The following is a 16,588-nucleotide window of genomic DNA, read 5'->3' as shown; positions in this document are numbered from 1 at the left end:
AACACTGAAATATTGCAAATTGTGTGCCAGGTGAGTACCATGAATGCTCACACAAGTACAGAAAGAACGCTGCATGCAAGTTTATCAGGATATATTGAACAAATAAGAGCCTCAAGGTGACAGTTTCCTGGATCAAAACATTGCTTGTGATGAAATGTGGTGTCACCACTATCAGACAGAGTCAAAACAAAAGTCCATGGAGGGGCGACATGTGAATTCCTCATTGAAGAAAAAGTTCGAGACACGGCTCTCAGTGGGTAAAGTGATGTGCACTGTCTTTTGGGAAAGGAAAGGGTTGATTGTTCTGGATTTCCTCGAACCTGGATAAACCATCAACACTGACTGCTACATCGCAATGCTGACTGAGCTGAAGGCTCAAACTTCCAGAGTAAGCCAGAGAAGACAACTTTTCTCTTGCAAAATAGTAATGCCAGGTCTCATGCCAGTTTGAAGACCATGAAGCATATTGCCAGTTTTGGCTGGACTCTCTGACCACACCCACAATATAGTCTGGATTTAGTGCCTTTTGACTTCCTTCTGTTTGGGATGATAAAAGGTGGACTTCATGGGTAACATTTTCCTCCCAGTGGTGCCATCATAGCAGCTGGCAACCAGTAGGTCACCTCTGTTGGTGCAGATTTTTATGAACCTAGCAATCAAGCTCTTGTTCGTCTCTGGTGAAAACATGTGGTAGTGATATGTTGAAAAATAGTTCTTTGCAGCTAGGAATTTGCTCTGTCAAATACCATTATTGTGCTCTTTGTATCTCTTGCAGTTCTCCTGAAAATAAATAGGAAGCATTAGCGTTGGAGTGAACTAAGTTAATGCAAGTGTATATATCTATAATATCTGCTTGTGTGTATGCATATATACATGTATACACATCTAAATAGACGCATGCATGATTTGAGTTTGCATGGTCAAGCATTAAATTACAGCCTTCCTCTCTTGAGATGAAGCTATTTTTTGACATTTCTTAGCTCAGAATGCTATAGACTTCACATGGCTGTTGAACCGAAGAATGTAGCAGCAGTGTCACGTCCATGTCATGCATACATCATGGGACTTTGAGTGCTGTACATTCAGTAAGAATAGCTAACTCTATGCTCCACACAAAAGAAAAAAATAAAATCTAAATGCAACTGTACTGAAGCAGTAATTTAAAAATCTTTTTGTGTCCAAAATGTACTTCTTTTTGAAGTTAGTCCAACCAAGTATAGTCTCATGATCATATGCCTCTCACAATTAACTTCCTCTTTGATAGAGTCATGAAACCCAGCTGAAAATGAGATATTCTGTGGTTTATGAATGAGTTCAAAATTTCAGTTGTGCGCTGTCAGAACAATGTTTTCAAACAAGGATTTCTGATCTGTGAGGAAGGGATGGCTCCATCTGTGCTGCCCCCAGGGACAGCCAAGCCCTGCCCAGGAGTACAGCCAACACTAGGCCCTGGCGAGGGGCAGCGCTAGGCCTGGTGGGAACTCCCTGAGCCAGGCCTGTTCAGTACTACCACTCTCCTCTTGCTCTCCTTGCTGTCAGCCAAGACTGCAAGTGACATGTGTTTACAAACAGCAGAGTTAACCACATTCTGCAACTACTTAAACTGTTTTAAAAGCATGTGGGCTGGCCCCCTCTTCACCGCAAGTGTTATAAATAACTGTCTTCCTGGCTGCTGTGTTTACAAACTGAACTACCACCTCTACCACCCCCTCCTGCTCCCTTCACAGGCACGTGCTACTTCTCCCAGGACTTCAAAGTTTATTTCTCAAACACTTTTGGGGGTAGGAGTGCAAAAAGAGAAGTAAGTATGTTCACGTATGTCAGAAGTGTCAATTCAAACCAATTCCTTTTTAGTTGTGTGCTGGGTCATGCAGGAACTAAGCCTCAATCTGTTTTTGAAACTCAAAATTTTAGCACTGAGGTGCTCTGCAAAGATTAAAAGGCTTAAACTTCAGAAATCCTAGAGTACTTTGCAGGTGACACAGAAGTGGAATGAAATCCACCCCGATGTTGTACAAAGGTAGATGGTGCTTGCCCACGTTTTACTTCACCGTCCCATTGGTGCTCATTTAATCTCTTACTCCAAAGCTTTAGGCTTTTGTTTGAAGGCCTACTAATGATTGATCGTAAAAAATTCCTCTTCGGTGCCAATGATTCTAAGAGAAACACGTTGGAGAGTACAATATTCCTCAATTTAAAAGCAAAACCTTGTTTCATAATAATATACTTTGCAGCAGGTACTTTCTGTACGCGGCTGGAGGGTTCTCTTTCTGCATCAGCCATTAAGATCCACAAATAACTTACGAGAAATTTCAAGTGATCCACGTCAATCACCTAGCAAGTTAAGTGAACAAATTTCACTAATGGCAAGGATGCATTTCTGTCTCTTGCTGTGGAGTCTCCCAAATGCTGACTTGTTTTTTTTTGCCATATGAAGCATCTGATGTCACTTTTTCGAGTGGGTGGAAAATGCTGTACAAAGGTTAATCAAGTTCTTTCATCCTTGCTCACGAAACTGAGCTCATATTGCATTTCCAGTAACTAAGTGCATTGCTATGACAGGTTGGGGATTTACTTCATGCTTATGTGTGTACCCCTAGTGACGAACTGGCCATGTGTTCTCTCCCTTCTTAATCCTGCTCAAATTATTTCTCAATCTGAATGTTCCTTTGGTCTGGGTTTGCAATGAGACAAAAGCCAACACTTCCAGTTATCAGCAAGTAGGCTTCAGAGCACGGTACCAAGGAATCTGTATTTGCTCTGCACACTACAATAAACAGATATTGAGATTTTGAAATGTTGAGAAATTAAATAATATCTCATAACAGAGAGTATTTCTTCTGCCAAGTAGAAAAATAGAGATCCTTTACTGCATATGCACATGCTTCTGAGTGTGGGAAAAATCCCACCAACTGTAGTTTGATAGTAAGAAACTGATGATAGGTTTTGTTAGACAGAGGCCTATAAAACCAGGAATCAAGGGTGTCATCTCCGTGGCTACAATGCACTAGAACTGTCAAAAAGCGTGTGATCATTTTTTTTATTTTTATTTTTTCTAGAAAGTCTGTTTAACATGTGTAACAGGTGGGGATTGGCTGAGATATGGTAGCTACAAACAAGTCACAGTCAGAGGTGCAGCTGAAGGTTGAGGAGCAATGCACAAGTTATTTCTGGCTGGCTTGCTCACATACCACAGGAGGGTAGGTGTATCAGCACAGAGATCATCACAGCTACCTATCTGGAGCCTGCAAGCTAGGAGGGCTCACAGCCTCCCACACTGCCTGCTGCTGCCAGCTTTACCTGAGCTAACAAGTTCAAAGGCAGTTCAGATGTGCCTGCATGAGCTCCAGCAACAGCTCTGCACTAATAACTGGAGCACAGCATAGAAGCGTGAAATGAAGAGAGAACAACCAACTTCAATGGCCTGGGTTGGGCGTCTCCTGTCTTCTGGCAGTGCTGTTGACAGGAATGAACCCAAGAAAGGGCTAAGTGTGAAGGGAGGTTACCCACAGAATACACACACAAATGCACATGAGCATACGAAGTATTGGTCAAAATTGAGGAAAAACATAAAGGGAACTCTAGTGGGGCTAGGGGAAGGGGAGCACAGTGCATTCTGATAAATAAAAAGTAAACAGTACTAGCAGGAGTGATTGGAAAATTGCAAACACTTTTCTGGCTTCTAAACTGTGACACTGAAAAATGGCCATATGACTGCAAATGACAGGTCTGCAGAGTACTTCTGTAGAATATGTTATCAAAATAAAACTTTAAAAAAAAAAACAGATGATATATCATATGGCATTAGAAAAAGGATGGGAAATACATTATAAATAGCATAGTGTGATAGGTAAATGAATATTACACTGCCAACTGGGATGCTGCATTCAGATTTGGTCAGTGCTTTTATAGGTGATAATACGGTGATAAATGACAGAAACAGAGGAGATTGAGATAAAAAATAATTAAAATAAGTAGAGAATAATTTTCTATGTGAAAAGATAAAAGGGATTAAGTCCATTTAATTTAAAGGCAAAATGAGGTGGAATATACTAGAGTTGCAATATAATGACTCTAATACAAATGAAATATCCTACATTTCTATTCAACATTTCTCTCATTCAAAAATTGGAAATATTACATGACAAAAAATCCATAAGGAGCGATAAAGACTGTTTTTTTCACACAACACAAATAAAAAATTATTCTCTAGAGCTCTTAATTCTTTAAAATGGACAAAACATTAATAAAGAAATAATATGCAAATCCATCAAGTTCAATAAATAATTATCAAGAAGTTACACATACCTTCTTTAGATAAAACAGATCTTGGTCTGATATCATATGCCAATTCAATACAGAAAGGGCAGGAAAGGGGTAGTAAGGGAGGAAGAATAGCATGAAAATTGTTTTTCTATACCTGAAGGGATTACAACTTCAAACACGATATCTGATGCCCTGCTGACATTAGAGGTAAGAATCACAAGTTTTTCATGAAGGTAAGATCCATCTTTTTCCAGTGGAAAAGCGTCTGGTGCTATTCTTGCATTGCTGCAAGCTATTGAACATACATTCCATGTGTTTGCATGCAGAGAACCCGCTGACAGTGCAGGAGTGAACCTCATCTACCCAATGCCTCAGGCCAGAATAATGGGGGGGAGAGGAAATTCCATTTCTGGTAGGAAGAGGAGAAAACATTTTCCCTACAGTTAACTTAAAATAAAATAAGAATCCTGAGAGCTATTTGTTACTGTTTGTAAAAACTGAATAAGTTCCAGAGGGAACAGACTGGCGGGCAGAAATCTGGGGAAACACTGCAGAGCGAATTGATATATTACATAAATCCATGGCTTATCAAATAATTATCACTCTACATAAATGACATGAGCAAAAAAGGAACATGATAGCTTTCCAGAGCATCAACCAGCATCTTTTCGGGAAGGAAGTCTCCACGTACTAGCAAATCTCCAGGAACAAGTGTCTGTCTCATGATGCGCAACATTTATTGAGCAGGTTTTTCCAAAAACAGAAGATCGTCCTTCCCCCTACATTAAAAAGAGAACAAAACAAAAAAGAAAAATTCCCCAGGACCACAAACAGTACAGTGAGAGAGAACAAATATTAAAGAAAAAAAAACAGGTCTTTGTAACCCAGTTCCTCCTACATGCATTTCCCACAAACTGTCAACATCCCACAGGAATCTACCCACGTTACACATCACAGCACAATGCTCCCGACAAAGGCATCTCAGCCCATGATGTTTCAGGCAGCCTTTCAAACCGCCTTCAGTGTATCTAGGTTCACCAGCTCTGTAATTAGGTGATGAGTTTAAGCAATCCAAGAATTTATGCAGGGAGATACTTCTCTGGTTTTTCAGCATGATTTATGCCTGCAAGGTCTAGCTGGAATGAACAAAGGTTCATCTCATGAAGAAAATGAGACTTTCCATATCTCTAGAAGGCTCCAGTTCAGTGAAGCACTTAAACATATGTTCAGGTTTATCCCTGTTTAGAATAACAATTAAACAAGCATGGAGAGCTCAGAGTTCCTCTCAGCTCCATGGAACTAAAGTATGCGAGTGCTCTCCTAAACAGGCTGTAGTTTGTAAACACCATCAATAATAGTGTTAATAATCATCATCATAACAACATCTGCTCTGTTTGGCTTTACATGACAACGCCAGACTTCAGAAGTGAACTATGATAAATCATAATCCTGGGTCTTGCCATAAGCAAAACAGAAAAGATAACTGTGTGAATAATATAGATCCTTGCCAATACATTTTTTCTTTGGTACACAGCAGAGTTCTGTGTGGTTAAAATGACCATTCAAAATGCTGCTCTGATGTGTGAATAAGTCTAAGCGAGTGAATATTTTTACTGATCTAAAAAAATGATGACTATCACGTATTTCATATTAGTCTCCAGCATAAGAGGTTAGGACAAAAAAAAAAAAAAAAAAAAGTGGAAAAATGTCACTCTAGGAGATTAGGAAAATTTTAATGGAGGAAAGACAGAATATGACAAAGCCTAAGATAAAATTATTGAGCTAAGCAAGCAGCCAGTTCTATGGAAGACCGCAAAGTGTGTTTTCAGATGTTTTGCTAATCGTTTCCCAAATATTCACCCCAAATGGGAACAGAAACAAATTTGGCAATCAATTATTGAAGTTTCAGCACCAATCATGTCTAGTGTAACTAACTAATCTAAACATGCATCTCTGTTTTCATCACACACATTTTAATTGCCACAAAAACTGATTTACATTGTTATCTCTTAGGTATAATAGATGATTTCCTGTGGTCCCTTCCAAATTTCAGATGAACATCAGATACACTGTAAGCCGACAACACACTGTAGGTCTAAATCTTCCAAAGCATTCTTAAGAACATGAAGATGATCAGAGGGCTGGAGCACCTCTCTGATGAAGAAAGGTTGAGAGAGCTGGAATTGTTTAGCTTGGAGAAGAGAAGGCTCCAGCAAGACTTCATTGCAGTCTTCTAGCACTTGAAGGGAGCGTATAAACAGGAGGGGGACCAACTTTTTATATGGTCTGATAGTGATAGGACAGGGGCGTATGGCTTTAAACTAAAAGAAGAGAAATTTAAGTTAGATGTTAGGCAGAAATCCTTTCCACAGAGGGCAGTGAGGCGCTGGCACAGCTGCCCAGAGAAGCTGTGGTGCCCCATCCCTGGAGGCGCTCAAGGCCAGGTTGGATGGGGCCCTGGGCAGCCTGAGCTGGTGGGGGGCAGCCCTGCTCACAGCAGAGGGAGTGGAACTACATGATCTTAAACATCTCCTCCAACCTAAGCCATGCTATGATTATATGAAGACTGCTATACTGATATTGCATTTATTTTATTTGCTTTCTTGTTAACTTCAGTAAACAACCTGGAAAAAAATAGTATTAGACATAGCATGTAAAAATGTTTACGGACAGCTGCCACATTTCTTTATCTGTAGGTGACTACTCAGCAGTGCTGCAATGAAGAGCAATAGCTAATGCTTGCTATAGCAGCATATTATCCAGGCAGTTGTTTTTCCAAATCTAATCTAATCCACAATTTCTTGTCTGTCAAAAGAATTGCAACTTTTTGTTATTTGTTAATTTTTTGATCCAAGTAGATTGTCACAGTTACATTTGAAAATGCAATTTTTTTTTTGCACATAAATATGTTGTGCAATATGTGTGCAATATGCACATGCATATATGAGTATATATGTAAGTGCAGATATAAGCATGTTAAAATATCTAGAGATATCTTAATTATGTTTTACTGTTGTTTTTCCAGGAAATATTCAAAAAGAGAAAAAAAGCAGATTTAGTGGGCAAACGATTCTTCTATCTCAACTAGTACATGATGTATTTTTTCCATTTTATCCTTACTGTGACCATATGCAAACCACTTTCAGGATATTTTCAGGAAATGTTCAGAACTTTCTAGTCACTGATAGTGAAGCAAAATTTTGGAAGAGGCTTTCAGGCATATTGCCAGCTTCTTATTCTGTGGAAGGACAGGGAAACATAGAAAGAAAGAAAAAGCACTCTGATCTCATTAGATCATTCAACACTGCTATTAATTATACATAATACATCTATTGATTTTTTAGCTTTTATTTGTATGTTAATATCAAGGAAAGCAAATAGAAAAGAAAATCATACAAGAGGGAAATCTTTGCTGTCTGAGTCATTACTGGAAGGACAGAATAATAGTATGTGGATTGTCCACACCATAATATGTGGATTGGTCCCAAATCTCTCAACTTTCACCTCTATTTGAGTATGGCACTAGACTTCAAGTTAGGTGGTGGAAATGCAAAACAATTGTTGCATTACTGAAAAAAACTAAGCTTGCACATTCTTTCACAGATATAAACAATTGTTTTAGAAAAAAAATCTGTTTGTTTGTTTGTTTGTTTTAATTGCTTAAAGCACTTCTGAATGTCTTGAAATCAAGAAGGTTGCAATGGAACCGTAAACAGAGGACAAGCTTGGAAATAGAATTTGGGGCAAACATCTGTGCTATCTTCCTGTAGCTCCACAGCACAGATTTGTAGAATCATAGAATCATTAAGGTTGGAAAAAAACCTGTAAGATCATCTAGTCCAACTGTCCATCTACCACATATATTGCCCACTATACCACATCCTTAAGTACAACATACTTAGAATTGAGAGCTCCTCCTCACTGAGTCCTCTTAATTTTTCAGCTCAATTATTGCATCCACTGCTGTTACTGCTCAGCTGGAAGATAGAGCTCCTCTTCCCATTGAACTGAGGTCTGCAGGCAACAACAGGGAGAACCACTTTTGCAAGACAAAAGAAGATGGAAGGCAGGAAGAAAACGTGCCCAGACCTCACTTCCCTTTCTCTTCTGTGGAAGTCAGCCCACACTGTTTGAACTTTTCTGCTTTTTGTTAGAGTGGCCACAGTTCGTAGAAGCCAGGAGGGGAGGGGAGAGTTTGGGGAAAAGAAAGGAGGGGGTTGTTGACCTGTTTTTATTTGTTGGCTTTTTGTAAAATTCATGGGGACATAGAAAAGCCAACATAAATTATAATTACTCATCACATCTGCAATTATTAGGAAGAGCTGTTCCTAGTTTCAGTCCTAATTATGGTGCTAGTAATTTCTGATTCGTTTTTAACACAGTATGAAGGATTGCACAAAGTCTGCCCATGAAAACAAGCACTGACCATAAAGGTGTAAAATGAGATAATTACAGTCTGAAACAAAGGAAAAAAATGCTGTTATTCAATTCCCCAGTGGTAATTAAAACTTATATCTGATGGCCATAACTTCAGCATGTACTTAGGAACAGAAATGAGTTTGTTCATTGCTAGTTCTAATTTACATTTCTACAACAGTGCCGAAACAGAAAAAAAATGACTGAACGGAAAAGTCTCTATAATGTTGAGGTAAAAACATGTTTAGGGTCTAAATCCCCATCACTGCAACACCAGGTTCACTAATACCAATCAGCTCTTTGTTTTCATTCACAAAAGGCGCAATGGCAATGAAATTCTGGAGCAAGAGTCCACTGAAGGGCTTTGTGAGTCCACATGCCTCTCCTTCTACCTATGGTGGGAGAGTTGTGGACTCTTCAGGCACTCCTGTGTGGCTTCTGCTGAAAAACTCCAGTAGAAAGCATGAATAGAAAAGGTGCTTCAATCTGTCAGATGGAGAAAATAATACCATCAAAAGTCCTCCATGGAAAAGGAAGGAAGGAAGATAACCATCAGCGCAGTGCTGTGAGGTGACAAGTTTCTCATCCGTAGCAGGTATGGTGTATCTCCTTGGTTAATGCTGACAAAAGACAGCCTCTTCGTTTTCTTTCTTCCTCTTGAGAAGATAGGTGAGTTTGGAGAGTTCTCTCTCTGTTACCGCTATGAGGCCTCATGGCCCCTTCAAGGGCTTGGTATTGGATGTCCAGCCCCAAGGAAGGAACTCGGGCTGGCCACAGAAGAACAGGGTAAAAGGAGGGAAGAGAGCAATAACAAGAAATGATCGGTAGGTGATCACACCTTGATGTGTTTATTTATTCTTCTTTTTATAAATTCCATAAAGCCACGTTCTCAATCCCAAAGACTCTGAAATACGCAGCAAACAGTTATTTTTCCCAGGCTTGGATATATTCACCAGCCACAGCTCATTACTTGGAAACTTCTTCACAATTAAGCCTTTATCGAAACTCTTCAGGATTAATAGGAGATAAATTTAGACCAGGTTCCTTCCTGATTTTGCCAGTAGATACACAAGTACTGTGTGTCCTGTGAGACACATGATTTGTTGTGAATAATTTAACAAGGGAGTTCTCACAAAAATATTCCCCCTTAATCTGTAATAAACTCTTTGTCCCAGGAGTCCATGTTTGTGCACACTCCTACAGAGGAGAAGTGAGAGGGCAGGCAATCTGGTTTGTGTTTCCTTGATTTGATAATTTTTTGCCTTTTAAGCAATGACTACTAGAATTATTTCATCATAAAAAAGAAAGCAATATCTTTTCCTTGAATATCACTAACTCAACAAGAAAACACAGAACATTAACAGCAAAGGGCAAATAATCCATTGTTAATCAAAGTAGACGTAACAAATGACACAAATCTGCTTTCACTTACAGTAAATGAGCGCACATAGATATGTACATGGATAAACAGGCTTCTCAGAAGTTTCTTCTGTGGAAGACTCATAAAACTTGGAAATGCCAAACAGATATCTTTGTGTCCCTTGTGCTGTTGCTCATAAACTTCAAGTACATTTACTGTAAAAGTGACATCGCCACATATTATTGCTCACTATGTGTAAGCCAAATTATTTCTTTGAAACAATCAGATGATGAATATATGCACAGTATTTTAAATAGACAAACATAACAGATAATCACCTATATAATTAATCTAAGTCATTTGATATTGCAGTATGGAAACACCCTGCTACACAAGGTGTGCTTTTCTCACAGTAAGCTAACCACAGCCATGCCATACCCCCTTATACATGTTAGTTTCCTGCACTGCTGCAGCCTATCAAGCACCTGCCTATTGAAATTTTTCTTCAAATAAAGACACTCAAAATCAGGTTCCTTGGCATTTCCAGAGCTTTAAAGTGTTTTTTAAGTGCAATCTGTAATGCCTTTTGCACTTGATAAAACCTCCTGAAATCTTAATGAGGTAATATGAATTCTCATGACAAGTGACATATTTGTGTGAAGAGTATAAATCTTGCAACATGTAGCATAATATCTATCTAGAATGGGTTAATCTTATAGAGAGGGTCACAAACTTGTTTCTGTTGAATATAATTCTGTGACTAACTCACTGTGAATTGAAGTATCTCCACAGCTAATAAAGTGCTGCACAAGCTCAGCAAGAACAGAGTTTGGTTAGAAGAGCTGTAAGCGTTAAATAATGTGGTAAGATGGAGGCAGTCAAACACAGAAGGTGTCTATTTAGAGTATTTAAGAAACTATCCATCTGGTTCAATTACTTATTAAAGACTTTTTAATGCTGCATTTCAAGAAGCCTTTCTCTTACTGAAAATTAGCTTCTCCATAAATTTCTCTTCCTTTTAGAATGGATCACTACAGTAAATCTGCATTATGAAGGGTATTATCTTTCCCTGCATCTAACATCTCTACCATTTCATTTTTATAGTTTTTTTTTTTTTAATTTGCACAACTATTAGCTGTTTTTATGCTTATGAGAGCGTATGACAGAACTGAAAGGATGCATACTTAGTGATATTCAACATGTTACTATCATCCTGTTTTTATACCAGCATAAAACTAGTACAATACAATGATAAATCAATCCTGAAACAGCTAAATTTTTGTGTCTCAAAAGGACAGTTATTTTCTATTTTGGATTGTGTTGTTTGTTGGTTGTTCTTGTTGTTTTTTTTTTTAGTTACTCTCATAGTTGCTTTCTTAGTTGATTTTCACTTTTTAAATTAAACTTAACTGTTTTATTTCACCATCCCTTTCTATCTTCCGAAAGTCCATGTGACATCCAGGATATTGCAGAACATTTACTTGTACAGAGTCCCTGGCAGAGGTGTCTCATAGCTGTGGCTTACTAAAGCCAAATGCTCACATTTGCTCATCATGTAGAAGAAAACAAAACTGAAATGGCATGTGTAGCATAAGAAGTAAGTTTTTACAGGCCATGTGCAGTAAGACAGTTCTGGCTTCTGGGATGCCTGTGTGTCTGTACAGAAAGGGTACTTCCCATCATGTCTGGTTTTGACATTTGCCACAGCAGCATGTCTAACTTTCTCAACGCTGTTCTGACATCCAGACTGCCATCAGTAAAGGATGATAAAGCTGCAGTTTCATGATAGCTGTCACATACAATTTGTTTTCAGCTGGCTTCACATACTTTAAAATCAAACCACAACTTTTACCATAAGGAAACTTCTGTTTTCTTAAGAGGATAATTATGTGGACACCCAGAACACTTTGGGGCACCTCTCAGGAAGGAGATCTCACAGCTAGAGCTCTTGATTACCTCTGGACATCTCAGAGGCTCAGAGGATCTCAAGACCAACTGCACCCCATCTGCAGCGGTCCTGTGCTCCCGCCCTGTCTGTTCCCTTCCACCAGGATGGGTGGACTCTTGCCTGCATATGCAGCAAGCTGAGGAAATGCATTTCACTCAAAGCAGCTGACAAGGAGTACTGCAGGGAAGCACTGAGCTTACTACAAAGTCATCTCCTGCAGTTACTTCACTGTATATTCAGTTGAGTACCAGAAATGGAGTGAGGATTGGACAGGACTGTGGCTTGGGAGCAAAGGAGCGGGCAGGTCACCAGCACTGCCAACTTGGGTTGGTTTAACCTGCCACCACACTTGGTCTTCCATTGAAAGAATGGTTTCATATTCCATTCAGTCCTGCCAAAGAAGATGGAGGAAGTCCTGCTCCTCATCTTCTCTCCTTCTCCAGCCAGATTCTCCTGCTTAATCCCCACGGGATGGCTGTGGCCCTGAGGCAAATCAATTTTGAGAACTGAGCCAGTGGAAACCTAACACTGCTTGTAAATAAACAAATAAAAAAGAAATTTTCTGCTAGATATGCCAATCTGACAGCTGAGTCAATTCTCCTAAAGGCTGTGATTGTCAGACCTGATATGAGAAGGAAGAACGGTACGTGCAACCGGAGAAAGGGTGCAAAGGACAGTTACAGGAGCATCTTATTCAGTAGATAGCTGGCAGTGGCTTGACAGCACTGCTTTTAATGCTAGCACAATTTGTTCAACCCTATGAGTCCTCCAGTTTGGATGGAGTGGGGCTTAAGGGTGGGAAACAAACATAAATTGTACAAGGATTACTTTGAAAGTAATTCCTCCCATTTATGATGTTGGCACATAACATCAGAGGCAGATGTTGGTGATATGGCAGTAGAGGCTGAACCTTCCCACCAATATCTCATTACATGTTGTTGCCATGTGACAGATGGCAGCAGAGGGGCACTCTGACACAATGGTGCCTGATGTGGAAGTGTGTATGAAGCAAAGGTGTGTCACTGAATTCCTCTGTGTGGAAAAAATGGTACACACTGGCATTCACTGACACTTGTTGAACGTTGATGGAAACCAAAGAGTGGATATGTGTACAGTGAGGTGGTGGATGGTACACAGTGACAGTGGGTACAGACACTATGTTATGAGAACAGCATGCACGCTCTTGTTCATCGCTGGCAGAAATGCATACCTAATGGTGGTGACTATGTTAAAAAATAGTGCTTTGTAGCTGAGAATTTTCTCTATCAAATAGTGTTATTGTGCTCTTTGTGGCTGTTATATTTTCCACAGAATTAAAAGAGAGGCAGAGCAAACTCCATAGCTCATGAAAGTTCATCCACCAGGGCTAATCCTGGCCAGACCACCTCCTGGGAGCCCCTGAAGGAGTAATCTGTGAGTTCAGGACTCAGCCGATATAACAGGCAGAGACCTCCAAACCCACAAAACTATGCATTCACTTCTCTCTGCAAAGGTAGGACAGCAGAATAGAAGACAGAGCAATAATGGTTCTCAGTGACCTGTACGGTTTTGTGTTATTGCTACCAGTTAACTTTAGGTACATATTTTTCAAAATGTCATTTTGTTTCAACGTTTACATTTTTATATAAAAGATGACTGTATTTAAATAGTATGATCCATCTCTCTTTGCTACGCAGTTGTGATGTTTGCCTTCCACTGTTCCCATGACAATTTGTATGATTTATTATGACAAACCACTAGCCACAGTAACTACAGACATAGATCTTTGACAGCAAAATATACTACATATTTTAAAGTTGTTTATACTATACATGTGTGTTTTCAATCCAATGAAAAGTAGAGAGAAATTGGCCAACAATTTCCTAAATGGAAAGGATCTAGATAAGACAAGGAAAAAAATCACATTTCTGAACCTCATAGTAAAAATAAAATTAAATTAAACTAAACTAAACAAACAAACAAAAAGCCTTCTAAAATATTCTTCAGAGAAATTGCTATTTTCTGCTATCATGGAGTTTCACCAGGCCTCGCTGAGTTCCATTCCATTCTAATTTTTCATATAAGCACTCTCACATTCACTAGTTTGTATTGGGCTGCATTTGTTGGGTCAGCTACTGCCTTTTCTTGTTAGGAAATTCAGAAATGTTCTTCAAGCAATCTTTCTGGTTAGAAATGTATCGCTTAATCATTTACTTGGCCATTAATTAAACTACAAATTGCAGTATTGCTTTGCATATGCAATATCTCAACAGGTTCAATTCTCAATATTTAATAAAATGCTAAAAAGTTCTTGTGTATGTGTGCTTAGGAGCAAATCAGCAGTTGGTCGTAAATTGATAAAATCGGGGGAGTGAAAAATGTAGCATGTTTTTCCAGCTTTATAAAACTCTTACATGTCAAATATTCTACCACATATGCCTACAGACTGTCAGTATAGTTTACCTCAGTTGACTCACCATTTTAATCAGTGAAAAGCTCATCAACTTCCTACATGCTAAAATACTGATAAATAATATCTGTGCAAATTAATTATTGTTAATGTACAAGACATTGCTGAATTAATAATCTCCCATTATACTGGAGGAATTTACATACTGAGATTGTTTATCTAAAGAATGAACGAACATTCAAAATTGTCTGTGATATGTATCACACAACATCAAAAGAAAAGGAGAATTAAACTCAGAATGAAAAAAAAAAAAAATAAAACCAGAGGAAAGGATTCATTTCCCCACACAGGCATGATAACAGAACTTCAGACTTTTGGAAAACTCTTAAATGTTAGATACTGAAACTGTTTCATTTATTCTAGGTTTACTATCCAATGTCAGTATGAAGGCAGAAAGGAAATACAAAGTGAGAAACTCAGAGCAACTTGAGGAACGGACTATCGGTGTATTTCCTTGGTTTTAAATCTCTCCTCAGTTCCACAAACACACAAGACCTCTGCTTTACTTTGAGTTTTGCTTGATCACTTAGGGCGAGTCATTTATTCTCCCTGTGCCCTCATTTTCTCCTGGAGACAATACACTGATCTCTGTGTTAAAGGATACCGAAGTGTAGTCATGAAACTATGCTGTATTTGATCATACCTTCTTGATCATCACTGCTTTTTCCCTCAGGATGAACCAGAAGAGAAATTAAACATAAACACTGTCGTCCAGCTTCCTATGACCCTGCTTAGGAAAAAAGCATTTTTAATTAAAAGATGTTGCTCACTCATACGCCAAATAGCAGAGGTGAAATTATAGTTTCATTAAATATGATATCATTTTTGCCATCAACCTCAATGGAGCTGGATTCAATTTTCCTTGACAGGATTCTGTATACCAACTCATTCTGAACTACATTTACAGTGTATTTCACTAAAATATACACTTGTAAGGGAAAAAGTCTCCTCTGGATGGATGTCACACTCAAAGAAGGCTATGAGAAACAGCCTTTTTATTCAGAAAGTTGAAAGGTGGAAGTCTGGCTTAAAATCTATGATAGAAGTTAAACAACAGCCTAAATTGTGGACATTCTTATGGCTCTAAAATATGTATCTTTGTTCTCTGCCTGGGTTTCCGATGAGGTATCAGATTTTCAAAATGTTACCCAAGAACAACAGGCAATTTATTGCTTTTCCCAGTTTCTGTTATTCTCGAACTCCACAGCTAAACGAACAAGAAAAGCCGTTTGTACAAGGTGGAGTAGATATGTTAACATGCACGCTGATTTTATGGTTGGCGTATAAGGAACACAGCTATGAAGAACACTCTTAAACTTCCATTTATTTACATAGCAGCTATGGCATTTGGGTAACTGAAGAGAATTGATTAGCAAGAAGGCTGTTAAACAGCAGTGCTATAGCAGGCACTGCACTGGGGATTACAGGTTTACTTCACTCATTAGTGCCCTCCTGGAGTCTTTATGAGTCAATTCTAAGAAAAAAAAAAAAAAAAAAGGAGCATTCTGAATTTTGTTTAGAATAAAAGCAGAATGATGCTTTTCCCTGCACAGAAATCCCATTGTTGAGTTCTTTCAGAAAACAACAACAACAACAAGAAGCCAAAAAAAAAAAAAAAACCAAAAACAACAACAACAAAAAAAAAACACCAAAACAAACCAAGGAAGTCTTAGGATTCCCCAGCCAAATTATTCTTTCCATGTGAATTCTTGCTTGCAGTCTATATGTTATTACTGAACCACTTTAGTGAACTCCAGATAGCATGGCATGCTGAAAAGCAGACCTGTATCTGCCATGGTAAGCATGATTTTGTGGTTGTCCACCTGAGACATGGCAGCTATGTGTCTTGGGGAGGGCAGAGCCCTGTTACTGCCTCAGGAACCAGCTGGCAGTCCCTCCACATATGGACAGGCAAGCAAAATTTCAACCCCATAGGGAGCACAGAGACTCATTATATTGTCATTTCTGCAAAGGTTCTGCAAGTTTGAACCATACCATGGCTGAGTACAGGGGACTCCCCAGCACTTGGGATCTCTTGCAAACCAACCGTTATATAGGGAGGACTCAGTGGGGAAAGTGGCTTCAGTGAATAGGCAAGAAATAAAGTTCTCATCTTTGCGGTTTTAACAAAAACCTGACATAAGAACAT

This window comes from Phasianus colchicus, chromosome 1 (assembly GCF_987193195.1).
Source record: "Phasianus colchicus chromosome 1, bPhaCol1.hap1.1, whole genome shotgun sequence".
Lineage (NCBI taxonomy): Eukaryota > Metazoa > Chordata > Aves > Galliformes > Phasianidae > Phasianus > Phasianus colchicus.
This window is presented reverse-complemented; position numbering follows the sequence as displayed.